Here is a 14,336-nt window from a genome sequence, read left to right on the forward strand (position 1 = left end):
CTTTGTAGAAATGAAGCTCACAGGAAGTACTCAGTCATACATATGACACATATGTCTATATATAGTACATTGAAGGAGGGAAATAACTTGGCACCATTGGGAGCTTTGGTTAGAATGAAGCAAAGGTTTCAGGCAGGCCAAGGGGATCTTTGAGGCTGGGGAAGAAGGCAGGAGCTAGACCATGGAGGTAGCTTCCATGCTGAAATGGTACTGAGCTACTGAGGGATTTAAAATAAGGATGGCATCGGGCGCCTGGGTGGCTCAGTTGGTTAAGCATCTGCCTTCGGGTCATGATCTCGGGGTCCTGAGATCGAGCCCCCCATCCAGCTCCCTGCTTAGTGGGGAGTCTGCTTCTCCCCCTCTCTCTGCCCCCCCATGCTCTCTCTCTTTCTCTCTCAAATAAATAAATAAAAAATCTTAAAATGAAATAAGGATGGCATGATCAGTTTTGTGTTGAGAGAATTTGTTCTGGGGACCCCTGGGTGGTTCAGTCTGTTAAGTATCTTCCTTTGGCCCAGGTCATGATCTGCGGGTCCTGGGATTGAGTCTCATGTCAGACTTCCTGCTCAGCAGGGTGTCTAATTCTCCCTCTTCCTCTGCCCCTCCCCTTCCTCTGTCCCTCTTCCTCTGCCCCTCATGTGCTCATGCCCTCCCTCTAAAATAAATAAATAAAAAATGTTAAAAAAAAGAAAGTTCTGTGTTTTTTTGAGGATGTATAGAAGAGAATTGAAGAGGTTGAACTAAAGGTGAGTAAATCAGCAAAGACTATTGGAGTAGTTTAGAAAAGAAAGGACCAAAGTTTGATTTAGGATAGTAACTTTGGGAATAGAGACTAGGGAATGGATATAAAAGATGTTCAGGAAGTCAAATAGACAATATTTGGTACCCACATGGAGGTGGAGAGGCAGGGTTGAAAATGGAATTCTGGAATTCTGATGCGGACCTTACATTGGAGGGCAGGGCTTGTGTAGGCGATGCTCTCCTTTTCTCCTTCCCCCGCTGCCCTTTACCCTGTTAAAGGGTTGGATTCTGCTGTTCTTGTTCTCAAGGCTGTGGTGGTGTTCTGTGCTTCCCTTTTTTGCAGTACCTGGCCTGTGGTATTAGAGCCATCTGTATAGTTGTTCCCTCTTGTGCGTGTAAGCTCTTTGAGGATTAGTGCTGGTCAGTGCTGGCCAGAAAAAGGCAAGCAGGACTGTGGATGGATTGAATGAACCAAGATTGGGACTGTTGGGTAGAGAAGCAGATTTTGGAGGAAAGATTCCTTTTTATCCCTGTTAACTTTTGGATTCAGTTTTGTCCCTATTGAGTTTGAGGATCATCTCCAGATGGCTCTGCCTCGTAGGTACTTAGGTTTACTGGACTTGGATTCAGGGGAGACAGGTCCTTGTGTTGTATTTCTGAGGCACTGGTAAGGGTAGTTGGGTAAAATTTCCCATGGTGTCTGTGTCTGGTGAAAAGGAAAGGAAAGACAATCACAGAAATAATCTTGTAGTATACCAGTAGTGAAGGGTTTGGCTCTGGAGGAGCACAGAAAGGAGTTCAGGGTGGAGGGTGGAGTAAACCATAATAGAGTGAGTGGAGGATGGTGTATGTGTGTCATTGTCCCCCTACCTCCCCCCTTGCCTCCTCCCCCCCCGCCAGTCTGCTGAAGCTGTACTAGGGGAAGGCTTATCCAGTTTTAAATGCTGCAAAGAACTACTGGGTATTTACCCCAAAGATACAGACCTAGTGAAGAGAAGGGCCATATGCACCCCAATGTTCATAGCGGCATTGTCCACAATAGCTAAATCATGGAAGGAGCCGAGATGCCCTTCAACAGATGACTGGATTAAGAAGATGTGGTCTATTTATACAATGGAATATTACTCAGCCATCAAAAAGAACGATTTCTCAACATTTGCTGCAACATGGACGGGACTGGAGGAGATAATGCTAAGTGAAATAAGTCAAGCAGAGAAAGACAATTATCATATGGTTTTACTCATTTATGGAACATAAGAAGTAGGAAGATCGGTAGGGGAAGAAAGGGAAGAAGAAAGGGGGGGCGTAAAGAGAAGGGGGAATGAACCATGAGAGACTATGGACTGTGAGAAACAAACTGAGGGCTTCGGGGGGGGGTGGGGGAATGGGATAGGCTGGTGATGGGTATTAAGGAGGGCACGTATTGCATGGTGCACTGGGTGTTATACGCAGCTAATGAATCATTAAACTTTACATCAGAAACCAGGGATGTACTGTATGGTGACTAACATAATATAATAAAAAAATATTATTAAAAAATAAATAAAAGAACAAGAAAAAAAAATAAATGCTGCAAAGAAACTGATAAGAGAACTAAAGACAACATATAGCATATAGCAGTTAGAAAGTCACTGGCAGACTTTTCCAGAGTGATTTCAATGCACTGGTGGATGGAGATGTCAGATTGCAGTGGGACTGATGATTGAATAAATGAAGTGGACAAAATGAGTGTAGGTTATTCTCTGTTGGGGTTTGTCTATGAGGGGTTGGAGAGAGAAGGCTGTGGCTGGAGTCTTCCTAGGTGGGGGGGGATGGTATACGGAGAACCTTTAAAAATTACATGGGAAGGGCACCTGAATGGCTTAGTGGGTCTGGTGGCCAAATCTTGGTTTCGGCTCAGGTCCTGATCTTGTGGTTGTCAGATTCTCTCTCCCTCTGTCCCCCCCTACCCACCCCATGCACACACACTTGTGCTCTCTCTCTTTCAAATAAATACATAATATCTTTTAAAAAAAATTACATGGGAGAGATCTGAGCATGTGTATAAGCAGTGGGGAAGAAGGTAATAGAAGGGATTTAATTTGGAATTTTTTTTTTAAAGCCAACATCTGTGTGCTTACTGTATAGCCTGACGGTGTGCTAGACTCTTTTTTTTTTTTTTTAAGATTTTATTTATTTATGTGACAGAGAGACAGCCAGCGAGAGAGGGAACACAGCAGGGGATTGGGAGAGGAAGAAGCAGGCTCCCAGTGGAGGAGCCCGATGTGGGACTCGATCCCGGAATGCCAGGATCACGCCCTGAGCCAAAGGCAGACGCTTAACAACTGTGCTACCCGGGCGCCCCTAGACTCTTATACTTAGTTGTTTACTGAGTCCCTATCACAGTGCTGTAGGGGGAGGAGTGGTATCCCGTTATACTGATGGGGAAACAGAGGTCTAGTTTAAGTAACTTTCCAGAGGTCATGTAGTCATTAAATGCGGGAGACAGGGATTAGAATCCAGTTCTGAGGGCACCTGGCTGGTTCACTCTGTAGGGCATACAACTCTCAATCTGAGGGTCATGCGTTCAAGCCCCACGTAGGCATAATGCCTACTTAAAAAACAAACAACCCAGTTCCATCTGGCCCTAAGGTATGGTCTTGCCTCTACCTGGCTGCCTCTTAAGTGAGAGAGTCACGATTTGAGAGAAATATACAAGGTGATTTACTTCAACTCGCATTGTAATAGTAATTGTTTTTAAAGATTTATTTATTTATTTTAGAGAGAGGAATGGGGAGAGAGAGAGATAGGGAGTGAGTGGGAGGAGTAGAGGGAGAGAGAATCCCCAGCAGACTCTCTGCTGAGCACGGAGCCCAATGGCTCCATCTCATGACCCTGAGTTCCCGACCTGAGCTGAAATCAAGAGTCAGACGCTTAACCACTTGAGCCACCCAGGCGCCCCAATAGTAATTTTTAATAAAATGTCATTCTGTTTGGTTGAGATTACCATTGTGATGTAAATTTTGGTTAAGCGCTAGAAAGCCAAGTAACTGTCATCAGCTATAGTGATCTTTTGTTTAGTGCTTCAGCCTAAGAATTTCGGCACGGACTAATTAATCAACATGGTTGTGGTCATTCTGTTGTTAGAGATGAATGGAAACTTTATCCCAAGGGAAAGGATAGTAGGATTTCTAACAATTTGGTGGTTATTGTGTTGCAAATGATATGATTGAATATAGAGTCTGTCTCCCCCCAACCCTCACCTCCCATTTTCTAATAGTTGCCTATTTAGTGGAATCTGACTATTGTTAAAGGAACTCCGACATTTTGCCATCAAAACTGCAAGTTGAAAAGAATAAGGCAGGCAGTTAGAAAAAGTCTGAGTATTGAATCTAAAAGGCTCAGTGTTCTAGTTTATGCCTTTTAAATGAGGACATTCTCCGGCACCTGGGTGGCTCAGTTGGTTGAGCTGAGTTGACTCTTGGTTTCTGCTCTCGTGATCTCAGGGTCATGAGATGGAGCCCTGAGTGGGGCTCCCTGCTCGGTAGGAGTCTATTTGAGATTCTCTCCCTTGCTTTCTCCCTCCCCTTCTGCCCCTTCCCTTGCTCACACTTGCACACGCATAGTGTCTTTAATGAATAAATAAAATCTTTAAATGAGGACATTCTCAGGTTTATAACAATATAGATATGTGTCTACATACATATAAAACATGAAGACTCTTTATTCTAGTTGTTGCATTGTTCTTTTATAATATTCTTTTTTAAATTTAATTAAGCTCTACGCCCAATGTGGGGCTTGAACTCAGGACCCCAAGATCAGGAGGTGTATGTTCTACTGACTGAGCCAGCAAGGCCCCCATTGTGTTACTGCTCTTTTAATCTTATTTTTTTCTGCTTTGTTACATTATTCTATTGCTTTTCTGTGAAAATTTCTGGTGACCAGTTGTTGATGCATATAGTTTTTATTCATATGTATGATGTTCTTTTTATTCTGTAATAGTCCCTTATTCCCAACCTCTACCTCACCCTCCTTCTTTCCTATTGGCATTTGGAATGAAGACTGTCTTACATTCCGGATTTGGCACATTGCTTTCCTGTGGTGGTATTTACTTTGTTCCTCTGGCCCCTTATTTCTTGACAACTGGTGGTTAGACTTAATGGTTTAATGGCTTGGTTTAGATTCAGATTTGCTTTTTTTAGGTAAAAACAATCGGTGATGCTATATATTTTCCGTTGCTTCAAGTCGTATCTGCCTATTTCGGTGATAATGAGTCTGACTCCTCCATTATAAAGCTTCCTGTTAACTTGTCACCTCATGATTTTAGCATCCTATTGATGACGTTACCCTAGATTATTTATTAGGGATTGTAAAAAAATAGTGATCATATAATTCTGTTATTTTCACTACATTTATTAGTTGGAATTTTTCTATAAAGAACTTTCTGCTATCAATACTTTGCTTACCCTAAAATACCATTTGTTCCGAAAAAGGCAAGATAAGGGCTTGGGGTTCCTTCTCTTTATTTATAAATTTTTAGAGTAATGTGTTGATATATTCCAATGGTGATTAGTGCTTTTTTTTTTAAAGGAATATTCTATTCTTACAGATTTAATAATATTTTTTATTGTATTTACTTCACTATGGACTCATAGTTTCTTATTTTACTTAATTGATTATAGTTCATTACTATCATTTATCTTGATGCTTAATTTCCACCAGATTTAGCCAATGGAAGCCCTTTCAAGTTGGCTTTTATGTCCTTTAGACATGTTCCCCTTTGTTTTTTGAGTGTTTCCTTACTTTCTGGCACACAACAAGACGTTCTTGGTTTGCCTTGCACTTTTTCTTCCCCTGTCCTGGAATCAGTCCAAGAAGCCCTGGTTCCTTTCAGTGGACGATGGTATTTAGAAACCAAGATTTGAGAGCACATTGGCACTATGGTATTACAGCTCCCAAGGCCTCTCAGTGGGCAGAGCTAAGGAAGTATCTGTACATTTACAGGGACATGTACGTACACACATTAACACATCTACCCCCACACATACATACACACTGCGAGCTATACCAGTGCTCCCAAATTCCAGTCTATTACCACTTGTCAACTCGAGTTTCCTCCCCCTCCATATCTGTAGATTCCTTTCTCCAGCCGGGAGAACTTGGCTCCCATTTTTGGCCAGTATGTGTCCTGTCTCCTGTAGTTGCTGCTGCTGTGTTTGCAGGGTGTTCTCTTCATCCACTCAGGCTCTGACAGCCTGCCTGGGGCCACTGTGACTGTTCTCTCCAAAGTTCCCATATACTTTTGACATGACTCTCAGTAGTTGTTGTTGTTTTCTTAACTTTTTATTTGGAAATAAATTCAGACTTAGAGAAAATTTACCAAGAAAGAGAACAAGATGTTCCCCATACCCTTCATACAGATTTCCTAAATGTTATAGTTGCTCTATGCTTATTATTAATTTGTTCCTTGTGTGTGTGTGTGTAATGTTTTCTGAACCATTTGAAAGTAACTTGGAGATGTAATGCACGACTAACTGTAAACATATCATTATATCTTCCTATAAACAAGGACATTCTCGGGGGCGCCTGGGTGGCACAGTGGTTAATCGTCTGCCTTCGGCTCAGGGCGTGATCCCGGCATTACGGGATCGAGTCCCACATCAGGCTCCTCCGCTATGAGCCTGCTTCTTCCTCTCCCACTCCCCCTGCTTGTGTTCCCTCTCTCGCTGGCTGTCTTTCTCTGTCGAATAAATAAATAAAATCTTTAAAAAAAAAAAAAAATAAACAAGGACATTCTCTAACTACAGTATAGTTATCAAGATCAGAAAATTAATTTTGACACAACACTATTATCTGATCTGCAGATCTTATTCAAATTCATCATTTATCCCCATGATATTCTTTGTAGCATAAGAAAAGAGAAAAAAATTTTGTGTTTTGGTCCAGGATCCAAGGATCACATATTTCATTAGTCTTTTTAAAATCTGGAACTATTTTTTATCTTTTGCCTTTCATGACCTTGACATTTTTGAAGAGTATAAACCTCTTATTTATAAGAATGTCACTTAATTTGGCCTTTCCTGATGTTTCCTCATGATTAGATTTAGGTTATTTAATTTTGGTAGAATAGCCATATAAGTGATGTTATATCCTTCTTAGTATATCTTATCGGGAGGCACATGATATCTAATTTTCTTAGTAGTGATGTTCGTTTTGAAGTGATACGTATCCTCAGTAGTCTTTGATAGCTTGCTTCCTTTCTGGAACAACATGTTATAGTCACATCTTACACATTTCTCGTCCCAGACCTGGAACCAGCCTTTTCTTCAAAGATCTCTGGTTCTTTTTATTTAGATGTAGTATTCAGAGACCATAATTTTAGTACAATGTGTAATTTTTGCTACTGTCTTGTCATTGTTTCCATACCTTTTTAAGTGGGCAGTACTAGGAGATAAACATTTTAAGAGAAAAAAAATCTTGAGTTCATATCGCTGTTTCAAATTCTAGTGAAAGATTAAGTTTTTATGTAATCAAAGGATTTTATATTGGTATCTCTTTATAATGAAAATCTTGATTCCTAATGACATTAGCATTATTACTTATTTGCTGTATCTTATAATATACTTGTAATAGTTAAAAAAGACCCAACACCAATATTACTACTAACAATTTAACAAATAAATGCAATTTATATATATTTTAAAAATTGTTCATTATCCCAAAATATATCCTGTTAGAATCTACAACCTAAATACTGTGATTCAGTTCTTTTCCTTGTGTGTTATACCATTTGACTTATTATACAGTTAGTTTGTTTTTCAGTTTTTAGGCCTGGCTTTTTTTTTCTTTTTAATTTTGTAACCCATTTATATGATTTCAGAGTTAAGACTACATATAGGGCTACACTCAAAAAAGTTTTGCTTCCTTACATGTCTCTTCTTTTCCTTTTAGGTTAGTAACCATTTTTATGGGCTTGATCTTGCTTCCTATGTAAAAAGTAGAATATGATAAGTTCTCTTCTACATTGTACTTTTTTAATTTAACAGTGTAATTTGGAAATCACTCCAGATCTGTATTTAGAGATCTTTCTCGTTCTTTTTATGTTGCCTGTACTGTGTTGTTAGAAGTAACACACTGATTCAACCAGACCCCTATTGATGGATGCTTATGGAAGTGTAAGAGATAGTGGAAGGAAAACCAAGAAATGACATATGTAATTAATATCTGACTGAGTGCATTTGAAAAATTGATGCAAGACTGAAGTGGACATATAAGTTAGATGTTATATGCTGTAAGATTTAGTGCTGGGAAGAAGTTTGGAGTTTGCAACTGGAATTAATTACACTGTGAGCATTTCACGTAAGGAAAATTGCTTCTCCTGACCCACCGAAATCTAGACCTGGCTGTAGTCTGACCCAGGAAAGAAATGTCATGCCGAGTGGGGCCAAGAGTGAATATTTGGCAATTTTAATGGTTCCAGCACCCTCTTCTGCATACTTAAGTCTGAGGAGATGACAGCCTGAGTGCTCCAGTATCTGTTAATCTTGCCAGATCTTTGGTGAACAAGAAAAGGAGAGGAAGCCTTGCTCAGTTTGCCCAGGAGGATAACTCTGCCTGTTCCCGTCCACCAAGGGTGTAAGAGGGGTGTGATCAGGACTGTGATTTGGCTGGTATAGATTGTTGGAGAGAATTTACATGTTTAGTTGGATCACTTCTTTTTTGGGAACCTTCTCCTGGGACCCATATTATTGTCTGTGTAATAAAAGAAACTTTTGCACAGATTCATTTGTTGCCTTGGTTCTTCTGTCCCAGAACTATCTCCCTGAGTCCACCTTCCCATTCTTACTTCTGGTCTCTGTAGGTTGGTAGAGCAAGGTGGACTGTTGATTTGAATGGGACCAAGATGATTAAAGAAGAGGTGCCTGGGTCTCTGGGAGAGGACTGAGGCCTGGTTCAGGCAAAGAAAAAAAGAAAAAAAAAAATAGGCTGAGGGCTTTTCTTTGCTGTCTTGCTTTCCATTTTAGAGCTCCAGGCCTGTGAAGTCCTGGGATGACAGAAAAAGGCAGACTGACTTTAAAGGTAGATGTCCTGGGGGCGCCTGGGTGGCTCAGTCGTTAAGCATCTGCCTTCCGGCTCAGGGCGTGATCCTGGCGTTCTGGGATCGAGCCCCACATCAGGGTCCTCTGCTGGGAGCCTGCTTCTTCCTCTCCTACTCCCCCTGCTTGTGTTCCCTCTCCCACTGGCTGTCTCTCTCTCTGTCAAATAAATACATAAAATCTTTAAAAAAAAAACAAAGACAGATGTCCTTGTTGTGGTTCAATTCCTGGATAGACTTGCTAATGGCTAATATGGCATTTTTAGGGTGTTCTGCCACTTTTCCACCCATATGAGAAAGATGAAGGAGTTAGATAGAAGGTCAGAGTATTACAGGCTTTACTATTGGTGAAGCTGGGCTTGGAGAATGTGGTAGTCTACCATGGTCCCATCAGTCTGATCCCTGATGCCTGTATTAATTTGCAGTATTACAGGCTTTACTATTGGTGAAGCTGGGCTTGGAGAATGTGGTAGTCTACCATGGCCCCATCAGTCTGATCCCTGATGCCTGTATTAATTTGCTAGGGTTGCCGTAACAAATCGCCATAAACTTAGATGGCTTGAAATGAGAGAAGTTGATTCTCTCACGGTTCTAGAGGTAGAAAGCCAAAATGAAAGTGTCAGCATGGCCATGATCTGGGGAAGATCTGTGCCTTTGTCTTGGCTTCGTGTATTTGCTGGCATTCCTTGGTTTGCAGCTGTGTGACTCCAGTCTGCCTCCATCTTCACATGGTATTCTTCCCTCTTTTTCTGTCTCTTTTCCTTTTATAAGGACACTGGTCGTATTGGACTAGGTGTTGAACATGATCTCATCTTAACTTGCTTACATCTGCAAAACCCGTGCTTCCAAATTAGGTCACATTCACCCATATTAGGGGTTAGGTTTTAACACATCTTTTGGGGGTATGCAATTCAATTCATAACAATGCCTGACTGAGCACTGTGTAAGTAAAAGCTTATAGTTGGCTCACTGTGAGACCAAACTGGGTGAGCTGCAGTGTTGGGATGGAAATGCCAGCCTTCCAGCTACCTCAGGCAATGCCCAAGCCCTGCCTCTGGTGGACTTGGCACTTGGGAACTGAAGTAGAGCAGGGTAGTCATACCTGTTCCTTCTGGGCCTTGACTGCTCAGTTTCTTCTAGAATCTCACTGTAGGGAAGGAGGAGTGAGTGAGGACCGGAAAGGATGGCCTCCAGGGTTCCATTGGGTCCACGTGAGGAACCATGGGGGGTGTTCTCTTCTAACACTGGCATAGCTAGTAATCGTGCCTTGGTTCATTTTCTTTTTAGCGTGATGCATTGTCTGCTTAAGTGGTGAGTGCTTTATCTCCCAGGGTTGCACTTTATAGTCGATCCTTAAGTGTTCCCTTCAGAAGCAGTTAGCAGTACAGACCAGTTCTGTGGCAGGCATTATCTAAGAAACTAGTACTCCTAAGATGAGAATCACCTGTTTTTACATTTTCCAAGGAAATTGCTTAAATAGAAATACAGGTGTACACAGGAAAGCTGTATAGGATGCAGATTTATATTTAGCAGCAGAGCGTCGGCTTCAATTTCTTTTTTATTGCCAGATAAAGATACATGATGAAAATAAGAAGAGCAGATCTTTTTCCTTCATGATAAAGTAAAACTTTTCAGAAAAGAAGCTTGGGAGAGTTATATAAGTATGAATTAGTGTTACACTTTTCTTCACTTGCTGAAAAAGATCTTTAGCTCATTAAAAAATTCTTGAGGTGGCTATTTGGTTTAGGTGGTCTAAAAAAACATTGAAGGCTAGCTCTGTAGAAGCAAAAGAACAAAGTTGTCATCACAGCTCTTGTTGTCACTCACTTTGGGGACTCAGTCTCTGAGAGGTGTAGCATTAAAAAAATGATTATTGCATTACCTTCAGCTGAAAATCATAAGTATATTTTCTCCAAAGTATAACAGTCTTTTCTCTGAGTAGGAAACATTGCAAGAGCATTTTAAACCTACTTTTCTGTTTGGTTCAGAGAAATAAAGGAAAAAGAGGAAGAAGAGTGACTGGGAATTTGATTAGAGTAGCTATTAGGTTTAATAGTGATAAATGTGGATTAGGAAAAACTCAAGGAACGGTAAACATAGAAACTACCTTTTAAGGGTAAAGAACATAAGGAGGCAACCCAAAAATGAAAGGAAAATGATTATTAATGTCCAAAAATAATTAAAAAAATGAAACTTAACACTTTTTTTTGCCTGTCATATTGGCAAAGACCTGGGTGGTGGGATTAACATTAAATTTTTAGAAATTTTAGCATATTTCAAATTTTATGATGATCATATATTAACTTTATAGATTGAAAAGGGTGTGAAGGGGCGCCTGGGTGGCGCAGCGGTTAAGCGTCTGCCTTCGGCTCAGGGCGTGATCCCGGCGTTATGGGATCGAGCCCCACATCAGGCTCTTCTGCTATGAGCCTGCTTCTTCCTCTCCCACTCCCCCTGCTTGTGTTCCCTCTCTCGCTGGCTGTCTCTATCTCTGTCAAATAAATAAATAAAATCTTTAAAAAAAAAAAAAAAAAAAAAAAAAGAAAAGGGTGTGAAACATAAGTTAACTAGGTCTTTAGTAAATATACCTGATTCGTAGGTAGAGCTAGGTTTGTGTTACCAGCGAACAGTGACACTAGGAGGAAGCAAAGTATGTTTCACAGGCAAGTTAGCAAACTAGATCAAGGGCAGATATTTAATTCTGATTGCTGCTAATTTGCTGCATATCTTAACAGTCTCATTGCTTCATTTTCTTGTCAGAGCCATTGTTCTGTATTTTAGACCAAAAATCTTGACTTGTCTGTTTCTCTCACTTCTATCAGGAAATTTTGTTGTGAATGTATCTGTAATCTGACCACTTCTCATTGCCCACCTCTGGTCCAAGCCACCATTTTATTTTGCCTGGATGGTGTACATTGCCTCTGTGCTTCCAGCCTTGTCTTTGATACAGCAGCAGAATGATGAGCCTACTCACTGCTCGGCTTAAAGTCCTCTGGAGAGTTACCTGAGAAAACACTGTCGTCTTCTTGAATGGAAACGCATGTTAGAGTATCAAGAATGGAAATGTACAAGAAGGGGAAGAGCCCCAGATTACTTCCCCCAAACTCGTTTTCTCCCTGTCTCCCCTCTCTCCACTCTCTCTTGCTTTATGACTTCCAGTCACACTCTCACATCCTTGCTATTCTTCGAAGAGCCCAGGAGGCTCCTTGCTGTTGCCTTAGTCCAAAATGCTTTTGTTTCAGTTATCTGCATGATTTATTCCCTCCTTCAGGCATCTGAAATGCCTTCCCTCACCTACCCTGTATAAAATAGCTACTCCTTGGTTTCTTCTTCAGAGTGCTTATGACTTATTGTTTGCTTCACTCCACTCCTGTTAGGTTTCTCTTCATTCCCTCTTGAATGCCTACTCAGCAGTTAGGCATTCAGTAACTGTTGAGTGACTGGCTGGATTTTGAGTTTCTTTTCTAGTGGCTTTTTCCTCTGCTGGAGAGCTATGCATGCCACCCTTGTTCTTTGGCCAGGGGAAAAGTAAGTCTGCCTTCCAGGTACCAGTGTTTCTACAAAGGTAATCTGGGAGCTTCTCTACCCGTCAAGCAAGTGAGTCTGTTTTCTAAGTAACCTTTCTGTGTGTGAGATCAGTGCTTTCCTTTTTCCTGCATTTGGTATCATTTTGTCTAACTACTTTAACATTTTGGCATTTATTTCTTCATTCAGTTGGCAAATAGTTATTATAGCAAATGTTATGAATGAGGCTGGATCCCAGACTGGAAATGAGGGCTTGAAGAGAGAGCCTGCTTTTCCCTTGAGGAGTTTAGAGTTCAGTGTATGGTCAGAAGTGCCAGCCATTGGGATAGACAACTACTATGAGGAATGCAGAGAGGGAAGTCAAAACACACAGGCTGGTTCACCTAGGCCTGCTTGAGAAGGAGTGAGAATCTTAACAGTGGCCAGGAGTTTGCTAGGTGAGGAGACAGGTAAAGGCTGCCCTGATGGGAGGGAATGATTTAGGCAGACACACAGAGACCTCTACTTGTTTAGAGAAGCACAAATCAGTGAGTGTTGTTGGAGCTTAAAGTATAATGCCGGCTGTGGTGATGTAAGGCCATGATAATTATGTAAAGGTTGGATCTAGGTGCTTCTAAAGGGTTACATGTGTCTTGTGTAGAGGTTCGACTTTCCTCCTGCAGCACAGGATTTGGGCATGCGCATCTGTATAGGTGTGAAGAGAAGTGGGTGGGGAGGTGGCCTGGAAGGTTTTTTTCTTTTGCATGCCTCATCCCTGAGGCAAAGAGAATATAGAATAACACCTAGTGTTTATCACATCCTATGCTCTCCTTAATGCCCATCACCTAGTTACCCCACTGGGTGTTACACACAGCTGATGAATTATTGAACTCTACATCTGAAACCAATGATGTAATATATATTGGCTAATTGAATTTAAATAAAAAAAGAATATAGAGTATTTTTTGTCATGTATTAATATATCTATATCCATGCACACTATTTTCTCCTTTATATTTAAGTTCTTAGTGGATGGCAGGGTTAATTTGATTCTCCTCACATGTACTTTGTGAGATGGATGCTTATTTAAACCGTTAATGAATGATGATCACTTCTTTATCTGTAACCCCGATCTGTTTTAACCTCTTATTATCCCATAACGTGCTTTCATCTTTATCTATTCCATCTCTTCCCAATTTTTCTTTTTGTCAGGCAAATTAAATTTATTAAAAAAAAGAGAGCGAGAGCTTTGTTCTGAGAGTATTTGTTGTTTGGGTTGTCAGATGCCAGGCACTACTGTTGCTTCTGGAAGTGGGGTGGGCATGGGATCCTTTCTGGGGCAGGCAGCCCAGTGCTTCTTACTATCTTTGCATTCTGTGTGTATTAGGTGTTCAGTACGTATTGAGGGAATCATCCTGGTTGTTGTCAGCAAGATTAAGTTCATATTTTTGTCGCACAGCCTACTGCCTACTTTTCTACTTTGATATTCTGTAATCTTTCCTTTCTAAGCTCCAGGCAAACTAAACTCTATCGTTACAATATTTCCCGATATTTTCACTTCTTGGAATGCTCTTTCTCTTATCTGGCAACCCCCTACACCTTCTAATAAGTCTTAACTCTGAAGTCATTTCTGAGTAATTTAGGTGGAGTTAGTTACCCCTGCCTGTGTACAGCTTTGTATTGAAGTCTGTTCCGCCTCTAGATAGTGAGTTTGGATGGTGAAGATAAATCTTACCCTTTTCTCTGTCTCCAGTACTTTAGCCTGGTGCTTGGTAGTTTTGCTGAATGGGTAGTTTGTAAATTATTGTAGGAAAGCTTATTATGACACCTAAAAAGTCTGTGCTGGGGATGTTGAGCATTGTCCATTCACTGCTCATCCTAGGTTAGGCCCTTATGCAGGTGTGTGTATGAGAGAGTCTGTTTCAGAACTGGTACATAGGAACAATACGTTTTGTAAACTTGCAAAGTTAGAAAATTCATTCTTACTACGAAGGATGTTGAGGAGGTAAGCAATACA

General features: G+C 40.9%; 1 protein-coding gene across 13 annotated transcripts in view; it reads left to right on the plus strand.

The window, feature by feature from the left end:
* The window catches only part of KDM4C (lysine demethylase 4C), a 419,337-nt gene that overhangs the window by 24,148 nt on the left and 380,853 nt on the right, over positions 1 to 14,336 (plus strand). The gene's annotated exons all lie outside the window — the stretch shown is intronic.

The sequence above is a fragment of the Ursus arctos genome, unplaced genomic scaffold (genome assembly GCF_023065955.2).
Source record: "Ursus arctos isolate Adak ecotype North America unplaced genomic scaffold, UrsArc2.0 scaffold_18, whole genome shotgun sequence".
Lineage (NCBI taxonomy): Eukaryota > Metazoa > Chordata > Mammalia > Carnivora > Ursidae > Ursus > Ursus arctos.